This window comes from Cyprinodon variegatus, unplaced genomic scaffold (genome assembly GCF_000732505.1).
Source record: "Cyprinodon variegatus isolate N-32 unplaced genomic scaffold, C_variegatus-1.0 Scaffold528, whole genome shotgun sequence".
In the NCBI taxonomy this organism is placed as follows: Eukaryota; Metazoa; Chordata; class Actinopteri; order Cyprinodontiformes; family Cyprinodontidae; genus Cyprinodon; species Cyprinodon variegatus.
In genome coordinates, this window is record NW_015150981.1 from 64,082 (window position 1) to 76,632 (window position 12,551).

Consider the following 12,551-nt stretch of genomic DNA (forward strand, 5'->3'; position numbering starts at 1 on the left):
AATTTTCTCAGAAAGATTAATCTACAGAACTCGAAAGGGAAATTCTTAAATTTGATAAATCTGAGAAGTCTGACATAAAAACCTATCATTTCTGAATTAAACTGAGTTTTTGGCTGATTATTTCTTTAAAGGTTTCAGACCCTACCATCATAATTAATTAAAAGTAAACAACACTACTTATATGATATGTACTAATCTTACAAAGTCTGTTAATATTTTGGTTGAAACTTATATCAGACAAGATTCTTAGTAGATTTGTACCAAATGAAAGTTACTGGAATATGGTACTTATAAGAACAATAAATCAGGTGACATTTGACTGTTAAATTATTACCAAATTTTGTGTTTTTCCTGAATATTTAAAGACTTTTTAATACTTATACTCGTCGTCTTCAGCTTATCTGGGACTGGGTCGGGCGGGCAGCAGTCTCAGAAGAGACTCTCAGACCTGCCTCTCCCCATATACCTCCTCCAGCTCCTCATGGAGAAGCCCGAGGCACTTCAGGGCCAGCCGAGAGCATCCCACCAGGGTATCCTGGTGGTCTCCTGTCCCTTCTTCCATGCCTACAACACCTTCCGAGGGAGGCATCTAGGGGGCATCTGGAACAGATTTCAGAGCCACCTCAGCTGACTCCTGACCGAGCTCCTCACCCTATCTGTACAGGAGTTTCCAGCCACCTTGCAGAGAAAGCTATTTTCAGCCGCTTGTACTGGAATCTTGTTCTTTTGGTCATGAACATAGACCAACTGGTAAATCAAGAACTTTGGCTTTTGGCTCAGCATTCTCTTTATTACCACAGACCAGTGCAGCATCCACATTTTTGCAGCAGATGCTTGGATCTGTCTATGAGTCTCCCGCTCCATCCTCCCCTCTCTCATGAACCAGACCCCAATGTCCCTGAACTCTTTCCCTCGAGGCAGTAACTCTCCTTCATGCTGAGGGGAAAAGCCACCTTTTCTGGTCGAGAACCATGGCCTCATACTTGGAGGGGCTGATTTTCAGCTGTAAGACCGACCAGTAAATTGAAAGTTGATTGCATAAGTCATATCTGTCCAAAATTGTTGTATCTAACTTGATCATCCACTTGTTTTGCTGATAAACTGTACAGGGTCGCTTATTGTGTTGTCTACATGTCTGGGGCATTGGCAATTTACTCTGTTTGTGTGTCTGTGTGTCTAATACTTTCTTTTTCAGTCACTGCCTCTGCCTCTGTATTCCCTGGTCCACCTAACACCTCCTCTTTTAGGCACATTTTTAAAATGTTAGATGCGGACAGAATAATGTTCTGTTATACGGATAAGTTAGAATAAAGGAAAAACTTCTGTCTTAATCTCCCCTTATCCACAAAACTGACTACAAAATGTTAAGTTTCCACATGCAATTAAATGTAGACCTCACTGCCTCTAATATGCATGAACCAACACAAACAACAGCAATGGTAGACATAAGATTTGTAGCTCTGTTTTAAAACAAGTTTTCAGAAGCTTTTTGATTTATTTTGAATTTTATATCTACACGATTTTCTCTTCTGTGATTGGTTGACACTCTTCTTCATGCATCGTTTACATACTGCTTCTTTATTCCTTTTCTGCCTTTTTCTTTAGCATTGTTACAGAGCCACACGTTGACTTGGAATTGTTGCAACAACCTCGTTCCTGCTCCTCTGACTTAATGTTGTTTCATCTTTACACTGAAATATTTCTGTGCAGATACCTTATTTGACTTTGTGTAGATATAGTAGAGACACTGTAATATGTCCTGTTAGTAATTTCAACCATAATTGTACTAGGAGGGACCATATGCAAACAGTTTGCACAAAGTTGGGATCAGTAATAAAAGTTAAATCTTCTAATCAGTCAAACTAACCAGGGGTAACTTCAGAGAAAGCACTCACACTATCCTCCTCTCTACACCGAACATCAGACTTGACATTATGCAGTCAGGCAGGAGCCCTTCTCCTGGCGACTACCAAACCCCTACTCAGGGAGAAACAAATTATTACTATAGATAACATGTCTCCACTTCTCTGCTCTCCAATTGCTGCTTGAAGCCTTATGAATGTCTTTTCTAAAAAAACAAAAAAAACAACCATAAATTGACTTTGTATTCGGGCTGGATTGTGCAGGTTGATCTCCACCACCTGTCCTGCACTGCCCTGGTCTATTTATAAACTCCTGTGGTTCTTTGTGCAGTTTCCTGTCATGGTTTAAACATCTCCGTAAACTTTGTTTTATTCTCTGTCTAGTCTTGCCAAAACAAACTGTATTTGCATTCCTTCTCTTTGCTTCCCAAACATGGTTTATCATCCAAACACTTGAATGGCATCCCAGCCATCATTGGAACATTGTTCTGGTCTAACCTTGGATATTTGTTTTTTGTGGAGCCGTAGCAGAGGAGGTCAACTTTAACAAACAGATGTATGAAATTCAAATCAATAAACCTTATGCTAGCCACATGAATCAATGATATCCTCACATTTCCAGACAAAAGAAATCTTGCAGGTGGAGGCAGAGCAGAAAGAACCTCATTGGTACTCAGGTAATCACTTACTTGGCTGGCTTACAGAAGGGATCTGATCTGGGCTCAGAGGCTCTGTCATTGGTGGGGAAAATATCTGCATCAATTCATTACTTGTAGAGGTCTGCAGACAGAAAGGCAAGAACAGAAAGTTTAACCTACAGTTTTACTGACAATAAGCAGAGACAAGATATGTAATACCTTTACTCTCCCACAGTAGGAAAAATTGGGTGTGGGAGTAAAAACAAGATTAGAAACAACAAAACAAGTCGACATAAAACGAAGAATTAAATAAGATGCATTATTTTGTACCTGGTTTGTTTGTCCTGATGAGGAGTCAGGTGGTGGATTTAGCACCTTCTCCTCAGCTTCTCCCTAAAAAAAAACAGGGAATATCTAATCATATCCTTCATATTTATATCTTCAGGGGATACCAGATTTTTTTTTGACTTTTTTATTTACCATCTCCTGGGAAGCTACACCTTCATTCAGCACCACTAAAGATATATCCTGTAAAAAAAAAAAAAATCTAGGTAATAAACAAGCAAGCACACAAAGAACCATATGAAATTGGCAAAGACATGAATAAGATTTAGTCTGACTGGGGTCTCTGCAGGTTTATGAGAAGTCTCCTGGTCCACACGCTGGCAAACCTCCATGATGTCTGAAAGGATTGGATCTGCCTGGAACACATAGAACAGATAAGTAAATCACTGTTGTAGCTGGTATTAGTCATAGCAATAGCAGGCAGTCATCTAGTCTCAGTCTGTTTAGGCTTCATATAATGTAAAGCTATGACTGCCCTCCTTTTATGATCTTAAAAAAATGGATAACTTACAAACATTTTTTTTGTAACACATATGGACATACAGATCTGCTATGTCAACTTTGTCAAGACTGAATAATTTAATAATGTGGATAAATTATCCATAAAAAGTGATGAATGGAACATTTTAGTATCTTCAGCTAAATAAAAAATTTATGATTTTGTTGTTAAATAGCAGGACTGGGTTTCCTGTAACATCTTTAAAAGTTTTCTATGTGTTTTATCAGATTCATGGTGAGAGACACAGGGCTATTGCCGTGAAAAGTCTGTTTGCCTTAGCGATGCTTTCATTTCTGGATTGAAAAGATCAAAGTGTAACTTTCACATAATAAGTTCAATCAAACCACCACACAGATGAAGTTTGGTTGGTAACAATTATTTCTACCATTAATTCCTGTTGCCAGTTAAAGGACTTTGTAAATGTGTCTGAACTGCAGGCAATGATCAGATTTCTTTTGTTTAAAAAAAAATCACAGATACGTGAACATACTGCTGGAAGTTGCAAATGAATTACAATAAAAGGTGCACTTAAAAAAAGAACTGCAGTGAAGGTTTGTGCTTAAAAACGTTGTGTGACTCTTTTCCTAGGCTTAAACAATTAGTTAAAGATGATGCTCAACAACAGTCATTTGTGCTTTGCAATTAATTTATTACAATGAGATTTATATTTATTGCATAAGATATAATTTGTGACACATACAAAGGTTGATTAACCTCTCTTCGATAAACGTAAAACTCATAGTTTTCCTTATTCCATGGTTAACAATGTTTTTATTAAACTTGCTTTGTGAAAAGATGGCTTGTACTTATAAAAGGACCCCAGGTTTAAGGCAGCTTTTGCTCGTCAATATTTAAATGGATTTTCCAGGTGAATAAGGCTAAATCAGGTGTTGATTTGATCTGTTTCCCTAAATTACAAAAAAAAAACATTTTGTATTCTTAAAGGTATAATATCCTCTAATATCTTTAGATACAAATTATGCTGAAAGGTTGATCTCTTTATGCACGATCTTGTCTTTATGTAAAATCAAAATATTTGCAATAAACTTAAAGAAATGTATCTGTTTTATCATAAAGGAGTTTATGACCTTTGTGTTTATGACACTTTTTTTACCATCTACTCTTATTGATTCTGTTATTAAAATATAATCATGGTAATGTGGACCAGGAAAGTATTTCTCTATGGATGTTAAACAATCTTGGGGACAGTTTATGTGTTCCTTGGTAACAGCACTGAGTGTTTGCACCTGGGTGGCTGTTTTGATGTAAAAGAGGATGTAGGTTTCTTCATGTTTGTAGATGTAGGCCAGAGCTCTGGGGTCCGACTTGTCTTTTGTCACCGAGCTGATCCTGGTTCTGTCTTGGTCATGAAGACAAACCTGACAAAGAAAATACCACACAATATATACAACTTTAAAACTACTATTACAGAACATGAAGTTCTAGTCTGTCCAAAAGGAGGAGCTGAGGAAAAAGGTAATTGAAAAATGCTTTATTTGGGTCAAATCTCTGATTGGTGTCCCTTTGCTTTGGCATTCATTTACTTTATAGAGAGGGACAGAGGGAAAATGCAGTGCCACTCTACAGTAGAAAGCACATCACCTTCTTTAGATTAGAGTTATTGAGGCTTGTTCACTGCAGTTACAGAGATGCTTCCTTGCTTCAAAATTAGGCTGTATGAATACAACTTCAATAAGGGATCACACAGTTTAAAGGAGGCAGTTTAATCAATATATCTGTGCATGTCATTTTTACTCTCAAAAGTATTTATTTCCTGTATTCAAATCAACTAAAAGAATTCTGGAAATTGGTAAAGTTGGGAAGGAACAAAAAAAGGATTAATTGTGTTATGTTGTTTTAGCCATCTAGAGACTGTTGAGATTAAATCTGTGATGGTTTACTTACCCCGGTCCGCTCATCCAAAATCTTTAAGCCATTGGAAGAAATTTTCAGCCATATTTTCATCTTGTGTTTTCCCATTTTTCTCTCTGCAACCTCAAAGCCCTTCAATACAGTACAAGCATGTAAAAATATTGAACCTGCAGATCACGAGGTAAGACTTAACATAAGAATATATTGCATGTTTAGTTGGTGTTGTTTGTTAAAAATCTGTAGGATCATTGAGCACTGAGTAGGTTTTGGATTTAGTTCTCATGCTGTGTGCCTTTATTTTTTAATCAACCTTATTTCTCCTGCACTGCTCATGTGTTTCATATCATTTAGTATAAGGTAATGGTTTTAATTTGTGTTCATTTTTTCTTGTTGTTTATATTCTAGCTTTTTTTTTGTCATTACACTGTCACAAGTACAGAGCAACGAAATTCACTCTCTGCATTTAACCCATCCCCACAGGGGAGCAGTGGGCTGCGATTGTGCAGTGCCCAGGGAGAAGTGTGGGTTTAGGGGTCTTTTGCTCAGGGAACCAGTGTGGTAGACTGGGGGTGTGGGGCTGGAGCTTAGAACATCTGGATTCCAAGTACAATGCCTTAACTCCTAGGCCACCCCTGTTTATTATGTTCTTACAGATCTGCCATATTCTCTTTTTTACTATGTTTTACCATTGTGCAAGAATTGTGCAAGTAAGCCTGTTTTATTCTGCATACAGAATATGTTGGAGTTGTACAAGGTTTTGGGCACCAGTACTGCTGAGTATGGGATTTCATACTCTTTTTTTTTTTTTTTTTTTTTTTTTTTTTTATATACTGTTTTGTATTTTCAATAACACGAACGACACCATATTTCCTCTCACATAAAGATTTTCATTGGAAATAAAATTATTAGCTCTTAGAAAAGACACAGCTTATTTTTTTATAACTTATATTTTATAATTTTTTTTATCCTCCCATTATTTTGTTGTCTCCTCTCAGGATTTCAAAAATCTCTAAAAAAAACAGACAAAAAGAAACTTAATGGAATAAAATATGTTGTTTTTTTTTATTTATCAAGATGCCACCAAAAAAGCAAAACTGTACCAAAAACAAAATGCAAAAAAATGTTAAACAGAATATTAATTATTATTATTTTTTTTTATTAAGAACAGCAAGAGTATTTGTTTTAAAGGCCTTTCAACACTCTATGTAGCCAGTGGGGCTTTTTAGCATCCCTTAGATTTAAGCAGCTCTCATTGACTAAATGAGCACAAGGCTGTCAATACAAAACAGAGGTAGACTGAGCAAAAGTCTTGAAGCTGCGGACACATTACATAACTTCTGGTTAAAACATTTTTGGGACTTGGTTAAATTCAGACATCCAAATCTAACTGATGCCAGTTTTTTACCCTTTGTTTATTAACCTCTGATGTTTGTATGAATCGTGGACAAATTAAGGAGCTTAGTTATTGACCATCCTAATACATGGGTTGTCAGGTATTTAGTGGCAGGTTACCTTCAGTTTCATCATAGAATCCAAACACATTTTTTCTCCCTGTGCCTGGGGAACCGGGTCCATGCCAATCAGCTTGGCCTTGTATCGGACCCCATCTCCTTCAAAGCGGGACCTGGTCTCACTCAGGACCCCTGAGAGTCACATAGAACAGGCAACACTTGAAGACGTGAAGCAAAGGAAACACGGGGGCAGCAAACATTTTTCACCAGCATTAGATGTCTACAACTCTACAAAGTGCATTGGCGTCTAAAATCCAAGAAGATTAAATTCATAAATAAAATACAAAATACATTTTTTTTACACATTTGTACTTGATTTGACTCACAGAAATAGAAAAATAAATCTTGCTCATGGTCACATGTTCTCATTCTCATTTACTTTTTACAACGCTTACCTCAGCATATTTTTCTAAAACTGTCTACTTCAGGTCCATTTTTTTATATCTCATAAAAACATGATTTCCTTGTAATGGTTAACATGTCAGCAAGCAACATGTGAGCAGATTTTCATTCTCTTTGGTTTCCTAAGAGATAATATCTTGGGCATGTCTCTAGAAAGCTGCAATCTACACATCAAATAAACAGTCATTAATCAGGTTGACACAAAAAGCTTCCGCAAGTTAAAAATATGTTAAATTGTTTCCAGTAAAACCCAGCTGTGTGTTATTGGAAGCTTCTAAAACAGCTGGAACAAAAGAAATTTGTTCCAGAAGTAAACAAAGGAATAACAAGAGCAAAGAACAGATGACATGGTCCTACCTGGAAAAAAACTCCTGCTTTCCATCAGAAAAAACAGAACTCGGTGTCCTAGTCGATACTGCAGGGCCATCTTTTATAGGCTCTATTTGCAGCATGCATTGTAAGCATTTGTTCATTCTAAGATAATTAAAATACATAATACCTCTTTGGTCTCCATCATGAATGCATAAAGTTCCCATCTCTTTAAATACAGTATGACAGTATGCTGTTTACCACATCTTAGCATGTGTTGGAAACAGAATTTACTACCATATTCTGACCAGCTCTGCTGATTTTTTCATTAAACTAAACTTTGACAGAGTGCAGCAGTTGAACTTATGTACCTGTTGTTCTGTATTGAGTCCAGGCTCTGACAGCAGGCTTGCCCTGTGAAGAATTGCTCCCGGCCGTTTGTTCAGTCTCAGTCATTTTTGTTTGGAAATTGGTAGAGTGGCAGCTCAAGATCCTGCCAAAACTTTGCAGCTCTCAGAATTTTTTCACTGCCAAATAAAGCAAATCTCACTTATCATGATGCGAAAAGCAACAAGTAAACATCTTGAAACGTTTGCGATGCAGAAGACAAAATATCTGCTCAGGCTCACCTGTAGGGCGTGCGTCTCTCCTTTGACTCAGCTGCTTGAGCTGTGCCGCTGACAAAACTGCACAGAGTCAAAGGTCAGGCTACAGACTCATGGTGATATATTAACATCTGCTGGGAGGCCCGCATGCATGAGAAATCTTTAAGTAGAATAAAAAAGAAATGACAAAGACAACGGACCATACACAGAGCTTTCTCCTTCACTAAGGGCATCTGAGGTCATGCATTTCCCTCAAAGATCAACTCTTTGGTGGTATTTTCTTAAAATAAGTTCACTTCAACTAAAAAAAGACAAAATAAAATAGAGCTACTGAAAAAAAACAAAAAAACGGAAGTTCATCTGGATTATTTAAGATTTTATATGTTCACTCATTTAATCAACCTGTATTTTATTTAGGCTAAAACAATATTTTTATAAGAGAAAAATACGAATTAAAGAGATCTTTTTTTTAATTCACACAAAATATAAATACAGACAGTTTTATATGCTCACATGTAAACCCACGCACACACAGCCTTGTTTCATGGGGGACATTTCATTGACTTGCATTCATTTTATATCGTCTAAACCACACCCTAACCCTAACTATCACCAACATATACCTAACCTTAATCTAACCTGAATTTACACCTTCTTCCTAAACCTACAGTAACCCCAACTCAAAGAACAGAACTTTACCTTGGGGACCAGTTGAATGTCCCAATATGTATCTGTAATTCCCCACATGTTTGATATTTTACAAAATACTTTCTCTGTGTTGCAGGTAAAACAAAACCACACACCCACACACAGAAGTTTGTATTTCTGTCCATATTTAGACTTTAAATTGACTTATTTTCATTTTATTTATGCATTTATGCCTAACCCTGACATTTATCCTAACCCTAACTTTTACCAGTGTATTCTGAACCTTAACCTTGGACTAAATTTAAGCCACAGCCTAATTGGTAGGATTTTCCTAAATTCTTATTCTTTATCCTCTTTTTCTTTTATTTTCTTGATTATTTTTCCTCTGAAACACCCAATTGTGTCTTTTTTTCAACTATTCAGTAGCTGATGTTAAGGGAAGTACAGAGAATTTGGAGGTAGCCCCTTGAGTCCACTTTTGCAGTGTAAATGTATCTCTGAAACCAAAGACGTTTGTCAGCATGACTGCGCCACTAGCCTGCTTGATAGATGACACAGTAGGTTTCCAACTCTCAATCTGGCTCCTCCAAACACCCTTCCTACATTGTTATAAAAAATAAAACTGCAACATCATTAAGGTCAAAATACCAACTTATATATTAACATTTTGAAGAAGATTATGGTTTCTTATACTAATATTTGATATATTTCTGGATTTATTTTTCTTTTGTTTACACAGCTGATTCCTTATATTGAAACTATGCAATTTCTAATATTTGTGCAGCAAATGTCCCTATATTGGCACAGTAGAACCATTAGTATTGGCACAATCTGGTTGAATTGTAAAGTCCCTTTAGATGACGTGTTGTGAATTGGCACTATATAAATGAACTGAAACTGAAACAACCAAGTTCCTCAAATTACTACAAAATAATTTTCATTCTTTGCCTAACTCATTTTCTTGTCCTTTTTTCTGCTTCCATATCCAGGGGTCACCACACTATTAAGACTTGCTCACAGTCTTGGCAAAGTCAGAACATCTGTTACTCTTCCTGAATATGTCTGTAAGGGAGGCCTGAGTTTCCAACCCAGGAATACACCTTGAAAAGTGCATGGGTTTAGCCTTGAGCTGGGCTTGTGTTGATGAGCATCCTCTTTATCCACTTTGATGGTCATGGACACGTGCGATACAGCAACATCAATGTCATCTCAAACTCTGGTCTTGGGCTGTGTCCGAATGTCCGCTCTAAGCACTATATAGGGCACTATTTATTTGTTACACCAAATTAAATGAGTGTCAGAGCAACTAGTGGATGAAAAAGTTGTAAAAAAGTAGCATTGCAAAAAGCAGGCATTGTCTTAGTCTCAGACTTAGACAAACTGTATTGTCATTTTGTACACACAGTGTATACAAAAAGAAATTTTGTTCAGTACAGCTCTCAAGACTTTTTTATTTCTAAAGTGCAGCAGTGACAAAATGTAAACATGTCGATCAAATGTAAACGTAAGACTGGTATATGCTGGTGAAGATTCTTAGACTGGTATATGATTTACAGTTTCCAACATTCAGCGCTTTTTTTTTTTTTACAACTCTATTATACAACATTCAGGCGTTGGCCCCTCTACGGCCTCTTTTTTTTTTACAACTCTATTATACAACATTCAGCGGTCTAATAGTAGTAGGGAAGAAGCTGTTCTGGTATCTGCTGGACTTGCATTGTGTTGGGGAGGCAGAGTTATGTGATTAATGGGGAGCGAAAAGTAGTGATCATCTGTCCAAACTTTCAGTTAACTGAGTTCACTAAAATGTCCACTTTATAGTCCCTACTCTATATAGTAATGGAGGGATCTAGGGGTTAGGGCGGACTTTCAGATACAGCCAGAGAGTCCTATCAGCTTTCCTGTCCTTCTCCATGACATGATGCTACCATTCCTGCATCATTTCTAAACTGAAACCCTTTTTTTTTCCTGACGCTGACAGCAGCAAAGTTGTGACACCTCAGAATGAATTGTAGCGCTGTGTAATTGTTTGCACTGATGCTCTGCAGTTGTTTATAAAAGGCTTCCAAAAACTTTCTCAACTTTTGTAAATCCACAGTTCTGGTTAAATCTCCTCTATGTTCAAAGTCAATCTAACGACTCCAGTCAAACACTTGCAAACATCTTTATCTTGGCAAGGAGACAGCAACAGCTGCAGTCCATCATCCTTACTAATGAGAATTTAACAGGCCTTGCCCTGGGTAAGTTACACAACATTCAACCATTTTCAGCACCATTTTTAAAAGAGATTTATAGGGGTTGTATAACAGCTATTATATGTAATTCTGACCCTTTTTGCCTTAAAGAAATCCGAACATGAATTACAAGTTAATCTGTATTTCAGTCTAATTAAAAAGAATGTTCATATTAGACTCTAATCTTCCTGTTATTATTAACTAGGAGGACCTTTGGGCTCCTTCTCTTCTGTAATCAATGCGCTGTGGGAAATCCAGATGGTTTTCTGGAATAACTCAGGATGTGGATATCATAGAAGATTTAATGACTGAGTGGACGTTACAGGTCAAGCAGATCCTGATTACATCCAAGGAAAACAATCAGCAGCTTTATTTTCTCAGAATGCATGACTCTCGAAAATTCAGAGAAAATGGAACAACTAGTTTCACAAACTAATCAGAGTGACTCACAATGAGCCGCTAAAGCATTGTGTTTGATGAAAATAATTAGGAACGCCTCAAATCAATTCCTCTAATATATAAATTTAAAGGGAAACTCCGTTTTTTTTTTTTACATTGGGCACTTTATTTTACGTTATTACGTCATGTTCTACTCACCCATATGAGTTTTGTGTCATTTGAAGATATTCGGTTAGGTTATATCCAAGTAACGTCTTCCTATGAGCAAATTACTTGAAGGCACAAACTAAACTGTTCATAATTTATCATTTATGTTATGCCAGCATTCATAACATGTAGGCGAATCACTGTTCCCCAGACATCCGTGGTTATATTATTTATATTTATATTTTTTTAAAACAAAGCGGAAATCCAACTTGTTAAAGTTAGGTTCCTCTTTTTTAATTACAGGGAATCTATGTTTTACTCAATCTTAGAGGATTTTGATGTTAGAAACAGGAAGTTGGCATCTACAAACTGCTTCACCATTCGGAGGATGAAATTGTCCATAGAATCTTGTTAGACTGAAAAATTCAAGGTTCTATATCATACTTTGTACACTGAAAAAAATCAAGTTTTAGGCAAATATTACCTGCAAATTGCTGTTTGTACCTTCAAAATGACATTTTATTTAATGTGTTATCTATATCCATCAAAAGACAAGTTGATTTAATTGATCTTACTAAATAGTATAAACAAAACATTTTCACTTAGTTAGCATCTTAACAGATACAAGTAATATGTACTTGGATATTAGGTGTAAACTCTGGCTTTTTTCCTTGCCTGACCATGTTTAGGTCAGAAAAAAAATGGTTTATTTGCTGGCTACATGGTGGTGCAGTTTCTAGCATTGTTGCCTTGCAGCAAGAAGGTTCCGGTTACTCCGTCTTCCCCCCACAGTGCAAAAACACGGCTGTTATATTAATTGGCTTCTTAATTCTCCTTGTGCATTCATACATCTCTGGGCCTCTCTGTGTAAAATTTACTAGCAAAACAAAAGTGTGTCTTTTGTTGATGAGACACATTTTTTTGTATAATTTACTTGAGCTTGTTAAATTATCCCTTCTTAATATGTACAATCAAGTTAAATTTTATTCAGTGAAATTTACAAAGACTTTCTATGTGGAAAAAGTTATACCTAGCTTTTTCTAAGTAAACGGTTTGCCTTCCACGAGGAAGCTTTTTTAA